Source organism: Drosophila miranda, chromosome 2 (genome assembly GCF_003369915.1).
Source record: "Drosophila miranda strain MSH22 chromosome 2, D.miranda_PacBio2.1, whole genome shotgun sequence".
Classification (NCBI taxonomy): Eukaryota; Metazoa; Arthropoda; class Insecta; order Diptera; family Drosophilidae; genus Drosophila; species Drosophila miranda.
The window spans coordinates 15,134,348-15,148,409 of record NC_046675.1 but is presented as its reverse complement, the minus strand read 5'-3'; the positions used below and the strand labels follow the sequence as shown (position 1 = coordinate 15,148,409).

Genomic DNA, 14,062 nt, shown 5'->3' with positions numbered 1-14,062 from the left:
TCGACCGCCTGTGTAGAAAAAAAGAACGTTTAAAGTCAAGATGTGGTTTTTTTTTTTTTTTTTTGTGTGAATTTTTGTACAAAGCCTCTTTTTGTGCCGATGATCTCATGAGAAGACATACATATACGCACAGCAAATACTTGAGATCAGAGATTCGAGTGTATTAAATACTTATTTATAGAATTTGGGTGCTTTCAAACCATTTAGAACTAATTGTTTAACTTAAGAATCATTGAATATATTGATTGGAAATCATAATTAAACATCAATTCAACTTTTCAGAGATTGTATCGATTAAAAGGCCATCCCTTTTGTGGGAATGTTTTGCCGATGACCTCTCTTCGAAAATAGCCTCTCCAGAAATACCTCTTGCGTGTTTAATTTCCAAGTATTATCTGTGATAGTTTTTGGAATATTATATGCCATTTATCATGCATCATTGCCAACCCTCACACACACACTTCCTGTCAGTGGCGACAACGCTCCCTCCTAATGTGACTCGAACATGCAATGGATTCCCGCATACGGAATGGAACTCTACATAGAATTGAGTCATCAGTCGGGCATTGTATCAGACACTTCCACCCCCACGCGTACAATATTCGTATGGGGGTTCTTTTGCCGGCGATGGAAAAAAAAACCTATTTACATTCGGCTTCAATTGGATATTAAATGATAATAAGTTTGAGTTGCATTTCATGGGGGGAATAAACCGCTAAAGGGAATACAAATACAAATCAGGTGTGCAAATTATATAAATGAATCATCAGCATTATCTCTACAGATAAGAGAGTGTGTATATCACCATATCACCTGCGAATGATAACACAAAAGATGGCAGTCCATGCCCCTGTCTGTCATTCGAGCGAGCGAGGGAGGGAGATCCATGCACGTAGAGTTTTCCAGAGAGGGAGAGGGAGCAAAGCGAGTTTGCCCATCGAAATGCAATTAAAAGTTTCAGGTTCTTTCTCTCTCTTGAATGACATCTGCCTGCCGGCATGACGGCCTGCCTGCCTGTCGCTCGTTACGTACTCGTCGAGTAACAGTTTTTTTTTTCAATGTCTTTGCCCTTCTCTGCGGGTTGTTGTCTATTACACGGCATTGTGTTTGCTGCCCGCCTCTCGTCTACCATGTGGTTGAAGTGCCCGCAGCAGCATTGAGTGTGCGAGGTGTGGAAAGGTGTTTGGGACTTGGGAAGCAGTAGGCCGCCCCACATGTGAGCAAGTTTCAAGAGGTGTCTATCAGTGCGACTTTTTTTTCTCTCTCTTTCGTTGTGTGCTGCTGCTTCGGCCTCCTCCCACTGATGCACTACTTGCATTACAGATTTCATACACTGCTTGCATACACTGTTTTCAACTGCTTGCTTTAGAACACTCAGCCTCCACCTGCGACTGGATTTCTGCCACTTGCTGCAGTCCCACGCCTCTTAGAAGTGAATATTCTACCGAGTCATCAAATCAATTTATGTATCGTATTTATCTATATTTTTCTCTTTATATATATGCATCTCTCTCTCTCTCTCTCGTATTATTTTGGTTTCTTGCCAAATCCAAGACGCAAGAAACTTACTTTTTTCCTCCTCCATTTTCCATGATTACACGGGTATTCCTATCGACGTTTATCGCTCTGTGTCTGTGCCTGTAGAGCTTTTGTGCCAAGTTTTCTACTTCATTTATTTAATTTTTTTCTTGTTTGGTGACTCACGAATTTTTTGCCGTATTTTATTGTACGAATAGGTTGACTGTCTGTCGTTCTGTCTGTCTGCCTACGAATTTGATTTATTGATGTGGCACTTTGGAGGCGGTCTCAAACATTCGTGCACAAATATGTAGATGGAACATCTGTATAATACGAGTTTCCTTGACATGAAGTCATCTCTCAATTTCACTTTTGAGCAAAAATATAAAATAAAGTTTCGTAAGAAAGTTCTTGTCATCCCAAGATTCACTTACAATTCAGTCGCTCTATCTTTTGAAAACTTTGCCATCCGTTTGCTGCGGAGGGGAATAAAGTTGCCTCGCATTTCTTTGACCGAGTAAGAAATTTTCCATGCATAAAGGAAATGGAAGTGAAAGAGGAATGCATTCTGCATCCCGTTTCCTGCATTTTTCATGCAAAATTATTGCTTAAAATTCCTTTGGTTTTTTGCTTTTTGCAATCCTTAAATCCAGGGCGTGGTCTTGGTATGAAATTTGTATGCCTAAACCGCAAAATTAGAAAGGGATTACGGGGTAGGGGCATAGAGAAGGTAGATGAAAAGCCACCCGTCCTTCCTTATCGATTTTCCTTCATCGTTTCGAAACAATTTGTTAATTGAAAGCAAATTTCATGGAACGACAGATGCGACGGGACGGAGGTGTGTGAGGGACAATGGACGATAAATCCATGGGTATGGCGCCCAAAGGGGCCATAAAAACTGGACAATATCCCGCCACACACATGAACATTAAAAACATGCATGTGTGTGTGTTATCATTTTGCTAAATATTGCTGAACAACAAAATTTTAATGGGTTTTAAAATGTTTTTGTTTGAGCTCAGCAGCTCCGTGAAATCTAATTAAATTTTGTAGCAAAGCTTTTGGATGAATATCCTCAACAAACCATGAAATTGTATTATCTGCTAGTTTTAATTACAGTTGGGCATTAGAATAATCCAGATTTTGTTGAAAGTTTTTGGAAAGTTAGGACTGTCACTTGCCTTAAACATGACCCTCTCTGGTGGTAGAAGATCAAGCAGTGTCACATTTGTGTCTAAGAATGGCAAGCAGTTGAGGGTTCTAATTAGAAAAGGAGTAGAAAAAGCAGTAATAAAAGGAGACTGATCAGATTGCCGGTGATCAAGCAGTGGAATAATTCTACTGAAAGACTAGCAAGCAGTATAATACTCTAACTAAGCATGAGCAAGCAGTTTAAACACGTATAATACTTGAATATACATAATAAAAAGCTTAAAGACGGTTTGGGTTTTTAATTTGTCACAACCTTCTCTATGGCTCATCCTATCCTTTCCTACATATCCAAAAAGAGACTTCCCTTTGCTTGACCCTTTTTCTCGTGTGGTCTGTGTTTCGGGTAAAGTTCATTCGCCTACTTATTGTATACTCCCAAAGCAGAGCTCCTGTCGTCCTCCTTTTTTTTTGGCCCAGATTATATGTGTATTTAATGCGGCTGCAGTATACAAAAAAAAAACTCAAACGAAATGAAATGATTTTTGTTTGGGACTTGTAACGAGCGGTGATGGAGGGACCTGACCCACTAAGAGCCGGACGCTGGACTACACTGGTGCTCCGAATGACTGGTGGGGTAGGGTGGTGGGGTCCGAAAGGGTTCGGCCTCTGGCCAGGCTTTTGGCGAAATTTTCATATTTCTTCTTTTGTTCAGGACAAAAAAGAGGGAAATTTTCACATTTAAATTCCATTCGCTTGGCTTCATCTTCAATTTATTTTATTTTTTTTCAGTTTTTGCAGCCACACACCAAAGAAGAAGAAATTACCGCTAACCGAGCGTGAGAGTGCGAATGAGTGCAGAAGAGAGAGAGAAAGAGAGGGGAGTGTAAGGGTTGAGACTCTAAATATTAATGGTTACGTCGATGTTTTCTTATCTTTTGCTTTAATTAAATGAATTTCCCTACGAAATAAAATGCGAAAATACTTGAAAAATTCTAAAAAAGTTTGCACACGGGGGTCGTAACGGTAAACTGGCTTTTACGTAATTTGATTTGGCCGCTGATTGGCACCTTTTTGCCGCCACCTTTGCTTCTTCTTCGTTGCTTGCCAACTCTTTCTATCACATTTCCCTACCCCGCTGCCGCTTTCCTTTAATTAAGTTGTTCGTGAAAATTTTCCTTGAAACTGCACAAATTTGCATCTTCAGCCGAGAGCGAAAGAGATGGTTAGAAGCGGGCAAGAGCGAGAGAGAGGCAGAGTATCGCAATCAGGTGTAAAACGTTGGGTAATTACAGAGTTGTCAAAGAGATGAATGCAGAGAGAGAGAGAGAGAGAGAGACAGGCACAAAAAGTCAGACTGTCACAGACAGAGAATGGCAGAGAGAGAGAGAGAGAGAGAGAGAGAGACAGAAGAGTAGTAGTAAGAAATCAACGGCCAGTGTTGCTGCAGCACAACAGCACTTCCCAGTAATGGTTTCTCCTGCCAGGGTTGTATTGTGTGTTCGAGGATTTATGATTTTGCTTCGACAAAGGAAAATAAATCTGATTTACAGTTAGAGACTCCTCCAGACAGAAAGAGCCTAAGGGATAAAGAGGGACGCCATTAAAATGGTAAAAAAGGAAACCTATAGAAATTACCGTTGCATACTCCAAGGCGTGCACATAATTTCATTTGACATTATTTCAACTTTTGCACTTTACTTCCCTCCCTCTTCCACTTGTGCATCTGTCTGTCTGTCCTTTCTGCTCTCCCATCACTTCTGCTGCTATTTGCACAGCAGGCAATAGACGGCAGAAGCAGCAGGGGACAGACACGACAGACCAGGAGAATGACAGCAACAGCAACAGCCAAGAGGAACAGAGAGGAACAAAATTAACTAAACCGCATAACGGCAATCGGAACGGGAAGATAAGGAGAGTCGAGAGGAGGAGAGTGAGGGCTATAAGGGAGACAGGGAGAAGGCAGAAAAAAGCGCATTTCTTATGGTCCTTTTGGCCTGATTCAATTGCTGACATAACCTACTACTACTCCTCTTCCTCCTCCTCTTCCTTCTCCTCCTCGTCCCCCACAGTGTTGCACTGCAGTTGCTTAAGCTTCTCGACTTCCCCCTCCCAGATCTCTCTTCTTGATGGAAAACCCACGTTTCTTTCTCCCTTCAAGGCTTTACTCCTCCTCGTCTCTCTTTCAGCTGGAGAACACAAAGTCTGAGATGGATGCTGTGGGATACGTCAGTGCATTCACTGAAACACTGGCACACTGCATCACAGAGGATCTCCGCGCTGCTCTGCGGGTCGCTTAAATTCGTGCTACCCTGGGGCAAGAGGGATAGCAGAAGAGTAATCATATAAACCCAAACAGTGGCATTTGATGATTATTATTAAAATTAAAATTAAATATTCCATTTAAATGCAAGTATTCCCAGGGTATTCGAGAGTCGTTTTCCGTACGCCTGTTAACCCCTATTTGCGCTTGACATCGTTTGATTGCCCCACAAAAAGCTCATCCGCACCCCACAAAGCAGCACCCTGCGGGGGCCGTGGCTGGTGGCTGCCATTTCTTTGTGCCACAATATCTGCCTGAGAATGTGAATTGCGTGCATTTTTCCATTGGGGGGATCGAGAGGGAGCCAGAGTCTATTTAAAGAGTTGGTTGTAAAGGGACCCGTACCCAGACCCGTACCCGGGCACCCTGCAATGTGATTGCATAATAAAGTGACACTGCGGATTGCATTTCCTTTCATGCAATGGGTGTTAATGTCTGGCATTGTTGTCGTCGTCGCCAGCACCACCCATCAGTACTCAGCCCTCAGTTTGACGCCCAACCATTATCCTTCCCAAGTTCCAACACACAATTAAACCTGTGGTCTCCGTGGCTTTGGGAATGGCATTGAAACGTCAAAGGGGCGGCCCTTAAGGAGGGCTATAATTGTATGCATTAAAAAATAAAATTGTTGCATCTAAGGATCTATTATTAAGGCAACTATTAATTTACCAACTGGTGTTGTTCGGGAATTATAAACCGCAAACGCCACGGCAACAGCCACCCCCCAACCTTGGGGATCCTTCAGCGGAACAGCAGCCTTGTGGCGGAATTTAGGATTTTAACGAGGGCTAGGGCTGCCCTCGACTGTGTTTCCGGACTGACCATGGAATGCTTTTATGCGACCCCACCCCAACATGAATCCGTAGTTATTAAAGTGCGGCTTTAGAGGGTATCCAAGTGGGGTAGCTGAGACTTTCGGGGAACCAAAGGCCAACAACTTCTTACCAGAGCTCTCTTCTGCACTCGTGGGATATCCGAAAGATATATCTGAAGATATGTACATGTTTAGTTGGCAGTCTCAGCCACCCTCTCGCTGTGCTACCGCCTCTGACACTCTCGTTTTAAATCCCATTTCATCTTACATTACGTACACGCCTCATTATCCCCACAACCACGAGAGATACACTCGGGAGGGAAAGCACACAACAGAAATATTTCCTTCCTTCCTTTTTTTTTTTAATATTTTTTAATGTGGAAGTTGTACTCATTTTCAGTTTTTTTTGTGGCGGGGTTTTATCTGTCGTCGACTTGACTTGGGGCACAATTTGTCGAATGCGTTTCCTTCCTGTGAAGGCTGCAGGGGCGTGGCTGTAGGGGGCGACATGCCCCTGTGTCAACTTCCTTCCTGTCCTGCCAGCCAGCCTTCTCCCCTGGCTTTGTGCGTGGAACAAAGAAGGAGGAGGTGTGGCAGAGAGCGCGGGAGAGGGTGTTGTGGCAACATGGATGATGGTCAACATGATGTGGCATGTGGCAGCTTGTTTTGGAGTCATATAACATATACGATGGAGAGGGCGGGGGGAGGGAGTAGCAGTATTTTTGTTTGTGTGTGGCTTACGTCATATTTTATTGTTGCTCTTCGATGGCGCGTGTCCTTAAGGGATTTCGCATTTTTAGTGTCCGAGAGCGAGAGGGACAGCGGCAAGCAGTGGGTCACAATGTCAAGCAGAACACACGATGGTAAAGCGGAGTAAAAGACGGTAAAAAACAAGATCAAAGGAATCGGGGAATGCCGAAAATGAATTCAAAGTTTTGATACCCTTGCATGTCTGGCGTCGCTGTTTCTGGTATAATTTATAGAATTTGTTATATGTTTTCCCTTTTGTGCGTTACAAACCTCTAACCCAACTTCGACATACCCTCTGCAAGGGTATTTACTGTGTGTACCAAAGCAAAAGCAACAACAACAACACAGAAAAATACTCATAGATGTGTAAAGCAAAGCAAAAATGGCACACAAAAAAAAACACGTCACACACCCACACACACACACACACACACGCGAACGACATGCGCCTACTCTCGGCCTAGTCTTTGCTTTGCTTTGCTTTACTGCTTGGCTTGCGCTCGCCTTTCTTTCATTACTTTACTGCTATTTTGTGTGTGTGCCGTTTTGCCGTTATTCGTTTCCTTTTCTCCCCGTCTTCCTTCCTTCCTCCGTTGCCGCTGCTGCTGCTGCTGTGGGAACTAATCCATTTCGCTTGCTATTTTTAACAGGCGACGCGACGACAGGCAGCGGGCGGACCTCCCTCCCAAGGGTCCCAAGCAGCGACGCAGCTGCGGCAAATCAAAAGCCGCATACACACACACACACACGAACATGTGCGCTTACGCACTCCTACACACGCACATATACGGCTCAGCGCCTTCAATATTTTTGGCGCTCGCCTGCGCAAGGGCTTAAGCTCTCTCTTTCTCTTACTCTTACTCTCTCTCGCTCTTTGGCTGTTTCTCTTTGTTGCTGCTTTTGCGTATTTTATGTGTCAGTGTGTTAATTTCTACACACAGACAAACACAGATACACTTGACATGGAACCGCCGAACCGCAGACACAAAAAAAAGAAGTAAAACGATGGCACACGCAAAATAACTTTGTCATAAGCCCCAGACTCCCCCCCCACAACCACCCTCAACTTACCACAGCACACGCTTGTCTTTGAATTCCACCTGCTCTCCTCTCCGTTAATTCTTCGTTTTTGCTCTATCCTCTCCTGTATTCTCTCACATCAGGCCGCAAGACCCAGAACCCACAAACATCACTCGCTCGATGCCCGTCGTTCTCCCTTTGGCCTTTGTCCACATCCTGCCTGGCCCTTGCGCGTGTTTGCATTTTGGTTACAGTTGCTTTTTTCCTCTTTTCTGCTTTTCTGCTTTTTCTGCTTCTGCTGTTGCTGCTCTTCTTTTACTGTGTTTCCACCACCTCCGCCCACCTCGTTTTCCTTTCTGCTGTCTTTTGTTTTTGTTTGAGCGGGAGGCGCGCCAAATAGGGCGGTGGAACCTAATTGGTGTGCTCGAAAAAGTTCTACGAACGTAAAAAAGGAGAAGAAGAGAGAACGAACAGTCGCCACGTGGCGGACTGTATTGAGGAGCTTTGAGAGGGATTTTCAGTTTTTGTAGAGTACTTTATTTTTAGATTAAACATTTTCAGAATGTTTGGAAACCCCTGTGGGGGAACAGAACACGAAAGGGAATAAATTACAAATTTAAAATAAAACCAAACTAATGACTTCTCAGTAACTATTTCATCATCTAAATCCATGGAAAATGGAGGTCTTTTAATGCAATTTAAAATTAAAAATACTTTAAGTGGGATCCAATTTCACTTGGTAATTATTTGTATACATAAAAAGCAGAGTTCCCGTAATAAAAGGTAACTCAATACTCCCCCAAAGGACTCCCTAATTGGGGGGATGATGGGTGTGGGCTGTCTCCCAGCAGGGAGTTCAACAAACCCCTCTTTTGGCAGCAGGTCAATAATCCTTTGCGGCACTCCCCCATGCCCATATCCCACCATCCATCAATCAATGGAAAGGGACTGCAGCTTATACGTTTGACATGCAATCCACATTGCGGCAGCTGGCTCCCACTTGGAATCTATCGCTCCACCCGCTCCTATCCTGCGCTCCTCTGTGTTGCACATTCGGGGAATTTGCCTGCATTGTGCCACAGAACAGCATGGCGACGTTTGATTAATTTCAGCGACGGCGCGCCACTTGCCAGCCCCAAAGGCAAATAAAAAAAACATAGAGGAGGGAAAATAAATTTAGTGCCAAAAGTAATTGCGCCCAAAGGACACGAAAACTGGCAGCAGAATCCGCAGCAGCAGCGGCAGCAACAACAAAAGCACACAAGCAACAAACAACAAACCAAACGAAACGCAAGCGCAGCAAAAATAATTACAAGTCATGAACACAGATAGCAAAAATGACGCCACGGAAAAAGGCTACAGCGAATATCCACCCAACGTTCGAGAGAGCAAGAAAAAAGAGGATAGCAGAAGAAAGGAAAGAACACACTAGAGATGGGGCATAGAAACACACGGCCACGCAAAAAGTGTTTCAGGCACGCATGAAGCACATTTATCATGCAGCATGACGTTGATTTGTTATACAAATTTCCCATAGAGGATTGAATAGACATGAATCTGGTATAATGTGCGAAATGGCAAGAAAAAACCGATCACTTATCGATATTTTGATCTATTTATTCCACATGAATATAGTCTATATTCTATGGGGAAGCTAAAAAATACCACTGCCTTTGTGGGTGAAAATCAGCTGATTCATTGCGTGTGAATGGCAAATTGTCAGTCACGCGTGTACGAGAAATGAAGTGCCTCAAATGGAGAGGATTTCGGTGTCCCAGTGAATACTGGTATATTTCACAGGTCCTCCCGTAATGAAGGAACGAAAGAAATCTCAGCCTATGCCCCATCTCTAGCACACACACAGACACACAGCCCTTCTCTTCCCCTCTCTTTCGCACTTGATTTGCACAGAGAAAAGTTGTCAAGTGTGTGTGTGGGTTTGGGCGCAAAGTTTTATCTATCCTGAGGCCCATTGGCAGGCAGCGACGATGCCACACCATAGCCATCCCCATCCCATTAGGTATAAGCCTGTTTTGGGGGGAAACTAATTAATAGCGCATTTTATTTTGTGCCTTGCCCCACCAAATGGCAAAAACACACCATTGCTGACGCCACAGCGAGCGCAAGCAGCCTGTGGCACAGCATATGACAAATAATGTTGAAATTAAATGATATGCCGGCGGCGATAAGCGAGAGGAGTGTTGTTGGGTTCTATCTGCTTTTATGGGGATAAAGCCGAAGCCGCATTAGTGCATGGCCAGAAGAGAGAGAGGGAGGGAGTGAGAGAAGTCCATGGCAATTCCAAGGCTCAGCTCTGGCGGGGGGTCGCACATCGATTTAGCTGCCCCTTTAATGAGATTGTATCCATCCCAAAGAAGAGGGAAGAACATACACCCATGTGATATACCAGCTCCGTTAAGCTGGCGATTCAAATAAATTGACAAAACTTAACTGGAAAAACGTAGCAGTAGAGAAAATCCTTCAAAAAAAAAAACCCTCTAAAACTGAGGAAGATCCACCAGAATTTCTACAGTTTGGCACAACTTTGGGGTTAGTCTAGATTCAGTGGAAAGTTTTATTAATTGAAGTTCTATCAATTAAAGTTTGTTCAGATGGCTCTACTAAGGGAACTAGTCGAAATCGAATCAAATATCGAACTACTACTGAACGGAACTAGTTTACAAATAACCAGGAAATAAAGTTTGAACACTTTTCTCTACGGAGTTCCGCATTCCCCTCCAGAGCTGTGTCGTAAAACGTAGTTATATCTGTTGAGTTTTTCAGTTTGTTGAACTCTCCCCAACCCAAAATTGTGGGAAGTTCAACTGCCGACTGACCGACCCAAGGCCCTCCCCTTGTGTTTGTTCAGCCCCTGTGTACATACGTAAATACAGAGTAGTATTTTGCCGAGCACCTGGCCCCACGGTTCACGGTTCATTTGTCCGCCGCCCTGAGGGGCCCTGGCTCTGGCCGCGGAATCACTCATTACATAATAGCGTTTCTGCTGAAAGTGGGACTTTGGTTTTTGGGTGGGCCATTGTCAAAAGCAGAGCGCTATCTGAATTGAGCGAATTTTGTTGTTCTTGTTAATTTGCATTTCATTTCAGGTTGGGAAAACTCACGGGAGAAACCACGAGAGAAAACAGAAGAGCGCCGGTAACCTGTCGAAAAGTTTGGTGTTCGTTTCCCCTCTCCCCTCTCTTCCCCGCTCTTCTCTGTTCCGCTGTTTCTCTTTGCTTTGTTCATTATATGTGTGTTTTTTATTATTTTTAAGCTTACTCTTCAAGGCCAAAGCATATCAAATTGTTTAACGACTTTTTCTTTATTGTCTGTCACCTAAGACTAGGTTTCTTCTTTCTTTGTTTTCTTTTTCTTTGGCCGTGTTTGTTTTCGACTCCATTTCTGATTATGTGAGGCGTGCGATGACGACATTGAACATTCGTTCCCCCCCTCCCGCAACGACTTCTTTTACGAGCGAGCAGCTTTCTACGAAACTCCCTCTCTTTCTGGATATTGGTAGTCGTCTCTCGCTCTCGCTCCCGCTCCCGCTCTGGCGAATGACTTTCAGTTGTCAGCGAATGCAAATTTACAAATGGAAGGCCATCTCTTCATTCCCATCAGGCGAATACCAACATGGAATGGCCTCCAAGGGTTTCGTTTTTCGGAGGCCCCCGCTCGCACTCGCTTCGCATGACCCAACAGTACTTGTTTTTTTTTTTTCGTTATAAATGATTCACATACGGAATACTCAGCGGCAAGTCACTTGATATACGAGTCTGAATCCCGGAATCTGATTCACTCTCTTCTGTCAGATGTGTGGATGCCGGCTTCCCATTTTGTATGGAGTGTTTATAATCATATTTTTTGGAGCAAAGGGTTAACGCGGTTTAAAGAAGGTCATCATCGACTTAAATGGGAATATTCTGTTATCATCTAATACCATTTCTAGCTTCGAGTATCTATTAATATGTCTAGTATCATGCCAGGTATTTATTTAGCATTACCTGGGTGTATTTTCCAGTTTTTTTTTTTTTAAGTTTTTTCTGTAATTTTATAGATATTATTCACGATTTTCTGATATCTAGCTAGTATTTTTACTGGTATTTGTCAAGGAATTTTTTGGTATTTACATATCTAGTATTTTGAAATATGTAGTTATATATCCAATACGTTTTCTATGGGTTATTTCGGCTCAGAAGTGGTTCTAATTTAATTTTTGATCCATACAAAATGGAGACGAAATCGCTTAGGCTGAGGTCCAATAACCTATAAATCGTTGGGGAATAAAAGATAATCCCACTCCAAATCAAAACCTCTCAAGTTCCACTGAATTATGTCGACTTTGGTTCAATCCCTCACTGGCTTAACCTCATCCTTTCCGCTGTCAGCCCCTTGACTAGCCCCAAACTAATGGATTTCTCTTGCTTTTTTATATTTCTGTGTGGTATTTTATACTGTTGCTGGATCCCTCGTTGACTTTTTGCCTGTCAACAAAGGCTTGCAGCTACTTGGCTGCTGCTGTTGCTGCTCCTAATGGAATTGTTAATGTTAATCTCGTTTCTGGTTGTTCATTCATAGCAGTGGAATACAGAAATAAGCTTAGCTTTCTTGTTAGTTTTTCGTTTCGTTTGTTTGCTGAAAAATTCTATTCTAAAAGTTAATTTGCTGCAAGCAAGCGTTTCTGTGCCAAATGGAATTTAACTCTTGAAGAGTGTCATAAACTTGGCTTCTGGTTGCCTGCGCCACGAGGCTGGCGTGTGGATGGGCCAAGAGGCGAGGATGTGCCAGCAAGTCTTGAATGTAATGCTGCGGATGATGATGATGGTTATGGCGTCGTCCATTCGCTCAAAGCGCCACTTGTGCATCATTTACAATAAACGTCGCCGAGGCTTTCGAAACGGGGCCACATCATTAAGAGCACAATTTCTGGCTTCTTTCTGATATCATTTAGAGATTCAAGAGGCCAAAAGAGAGAGCATTTTGTGACTTGAATTCAAGACAGGATTAGTTGAGTTTTGGTTGCATTTTAGAGATATTCAAGGCGATAGTTGTTAGAACCTCTTGAATATATTAAAGACCATTGTAGCTATCTTTATAGGATGGTATATGGTATTTTTCAATGCATTTCTGATATTTTATATTAGTTTTCTGTTGTTTGTGGTATTTTTCAATATATTTCTTTTAGTTTCTAATCTTTTCTGGTATTTTCTAGTATATTTCTGAAATTTATATTAATTTCCTGGTATTTTTCGCGTAATCTTTATAACACGCACTTTTGAAGATCTAGAACTGAAAAGAATATGGCCTTGCACTATGAATGACACGATTTCTAGGACTCCTTCTGTTATTCCAGCCCTTCTTAAACACACCCCAAACGATAATCCCCCCCAAGCAATTTAATCCAAGTCTCAGACAAGCGAAAAAATATTCCAAAAATATATTATCCCACCATAAAAAAATAACCAGCACTCCCTCCTCACATAAAGAGAAAATGGAATGCAAAGAGATTCATAATTCAATGTCGCACATTCTCCAATCTCCTGTCTCGCTTTCTCTCCCTCTCCACCGTTTATTTCTTTATCTATTTATTCATTTTGCAGCAGTGTTTTTTTCTCCCATAGCCCATTGTTTTTTGTTGTTGCTCTCGTTTCAAGCTAAATTAATAAATTAAATTGACGTGCAAACAATTTTCTGGAACTCTCGGCGCGTTTATTGCATTTGCATTCGTTAGACAAAAAAAAAAAAAAAAATGTTTGGCTGTCGTCTGGAGGGGTTTCGGAGGGGACCTCTTGTTACCATGTCAATCATGATTATCGTGGGTATTCATTCCCCAGTTCCCTCATTTTTTTCTTCTTCTTCTACTTTGTGACTTTGACTTTGGCAATTTGTTTTAATTTAAAGAAAGTACAAGGAAAAGCCGGCAAATTTGTTGGAGATTTAGGAAGAAAAATATATAGGTACTATTCGTACCCTTTTCGTTACCGTTGCCCTTCTGGGATATGGGATTATCTTCTATTCCAGCTATTCGTTGATTTAAGTTTGGGTTTCATTTGCGATTTTTCTTATCCGGCTCACGTTTTGTTTGTTTGCTTTTTCTCCTCTAGCCCCTACCCATCCTGCTCTCTCTCTGACTCCCCTTTTCTCCCATTTCAAGTGCCTGCCGACGCTGTAATTTGGTTTTTGGGACCCCGAACGACAGAGGAGACACAGACCTCTGTTCCCCTCTGCTGACGATGCCACTTTCTGAGTGCGGGCATGAGGGGGCTATAAAAATTGTTTTTATTTTTTCGTTTCCCTGCCACATTTGGGGCCATGGCTGCCACACGCACCAACACGAAAACCGCAACAAAAACAACAGACGAAGGAAGGCAACATTTTTCCTTAACAATTATCGCATTGGGTTTTTCTAACAGCTTCTTGATACTGGGGAAGAGGCCAGAGGGTAAGAGGGACACGCACAAAAGTCATAGCTAATAATAAATACACAT

At 42.8% G+C, this 14,062-nt stretch overlaps 1 protein-coding gene across 3 annotated transcripts in view; it reads left to right on the top strand.

Annotated features, from left to right (window-relative positions):
• Nucleotides 1-14,062, top strand: part of LOC108154914 (eukaryotic translation initiation factor 4E type 2) — a 51,293-nt gene that overhangs the window by 8,829 nt on the left and 28,402 nt on the right. The window lies entirely within an intron of this gene.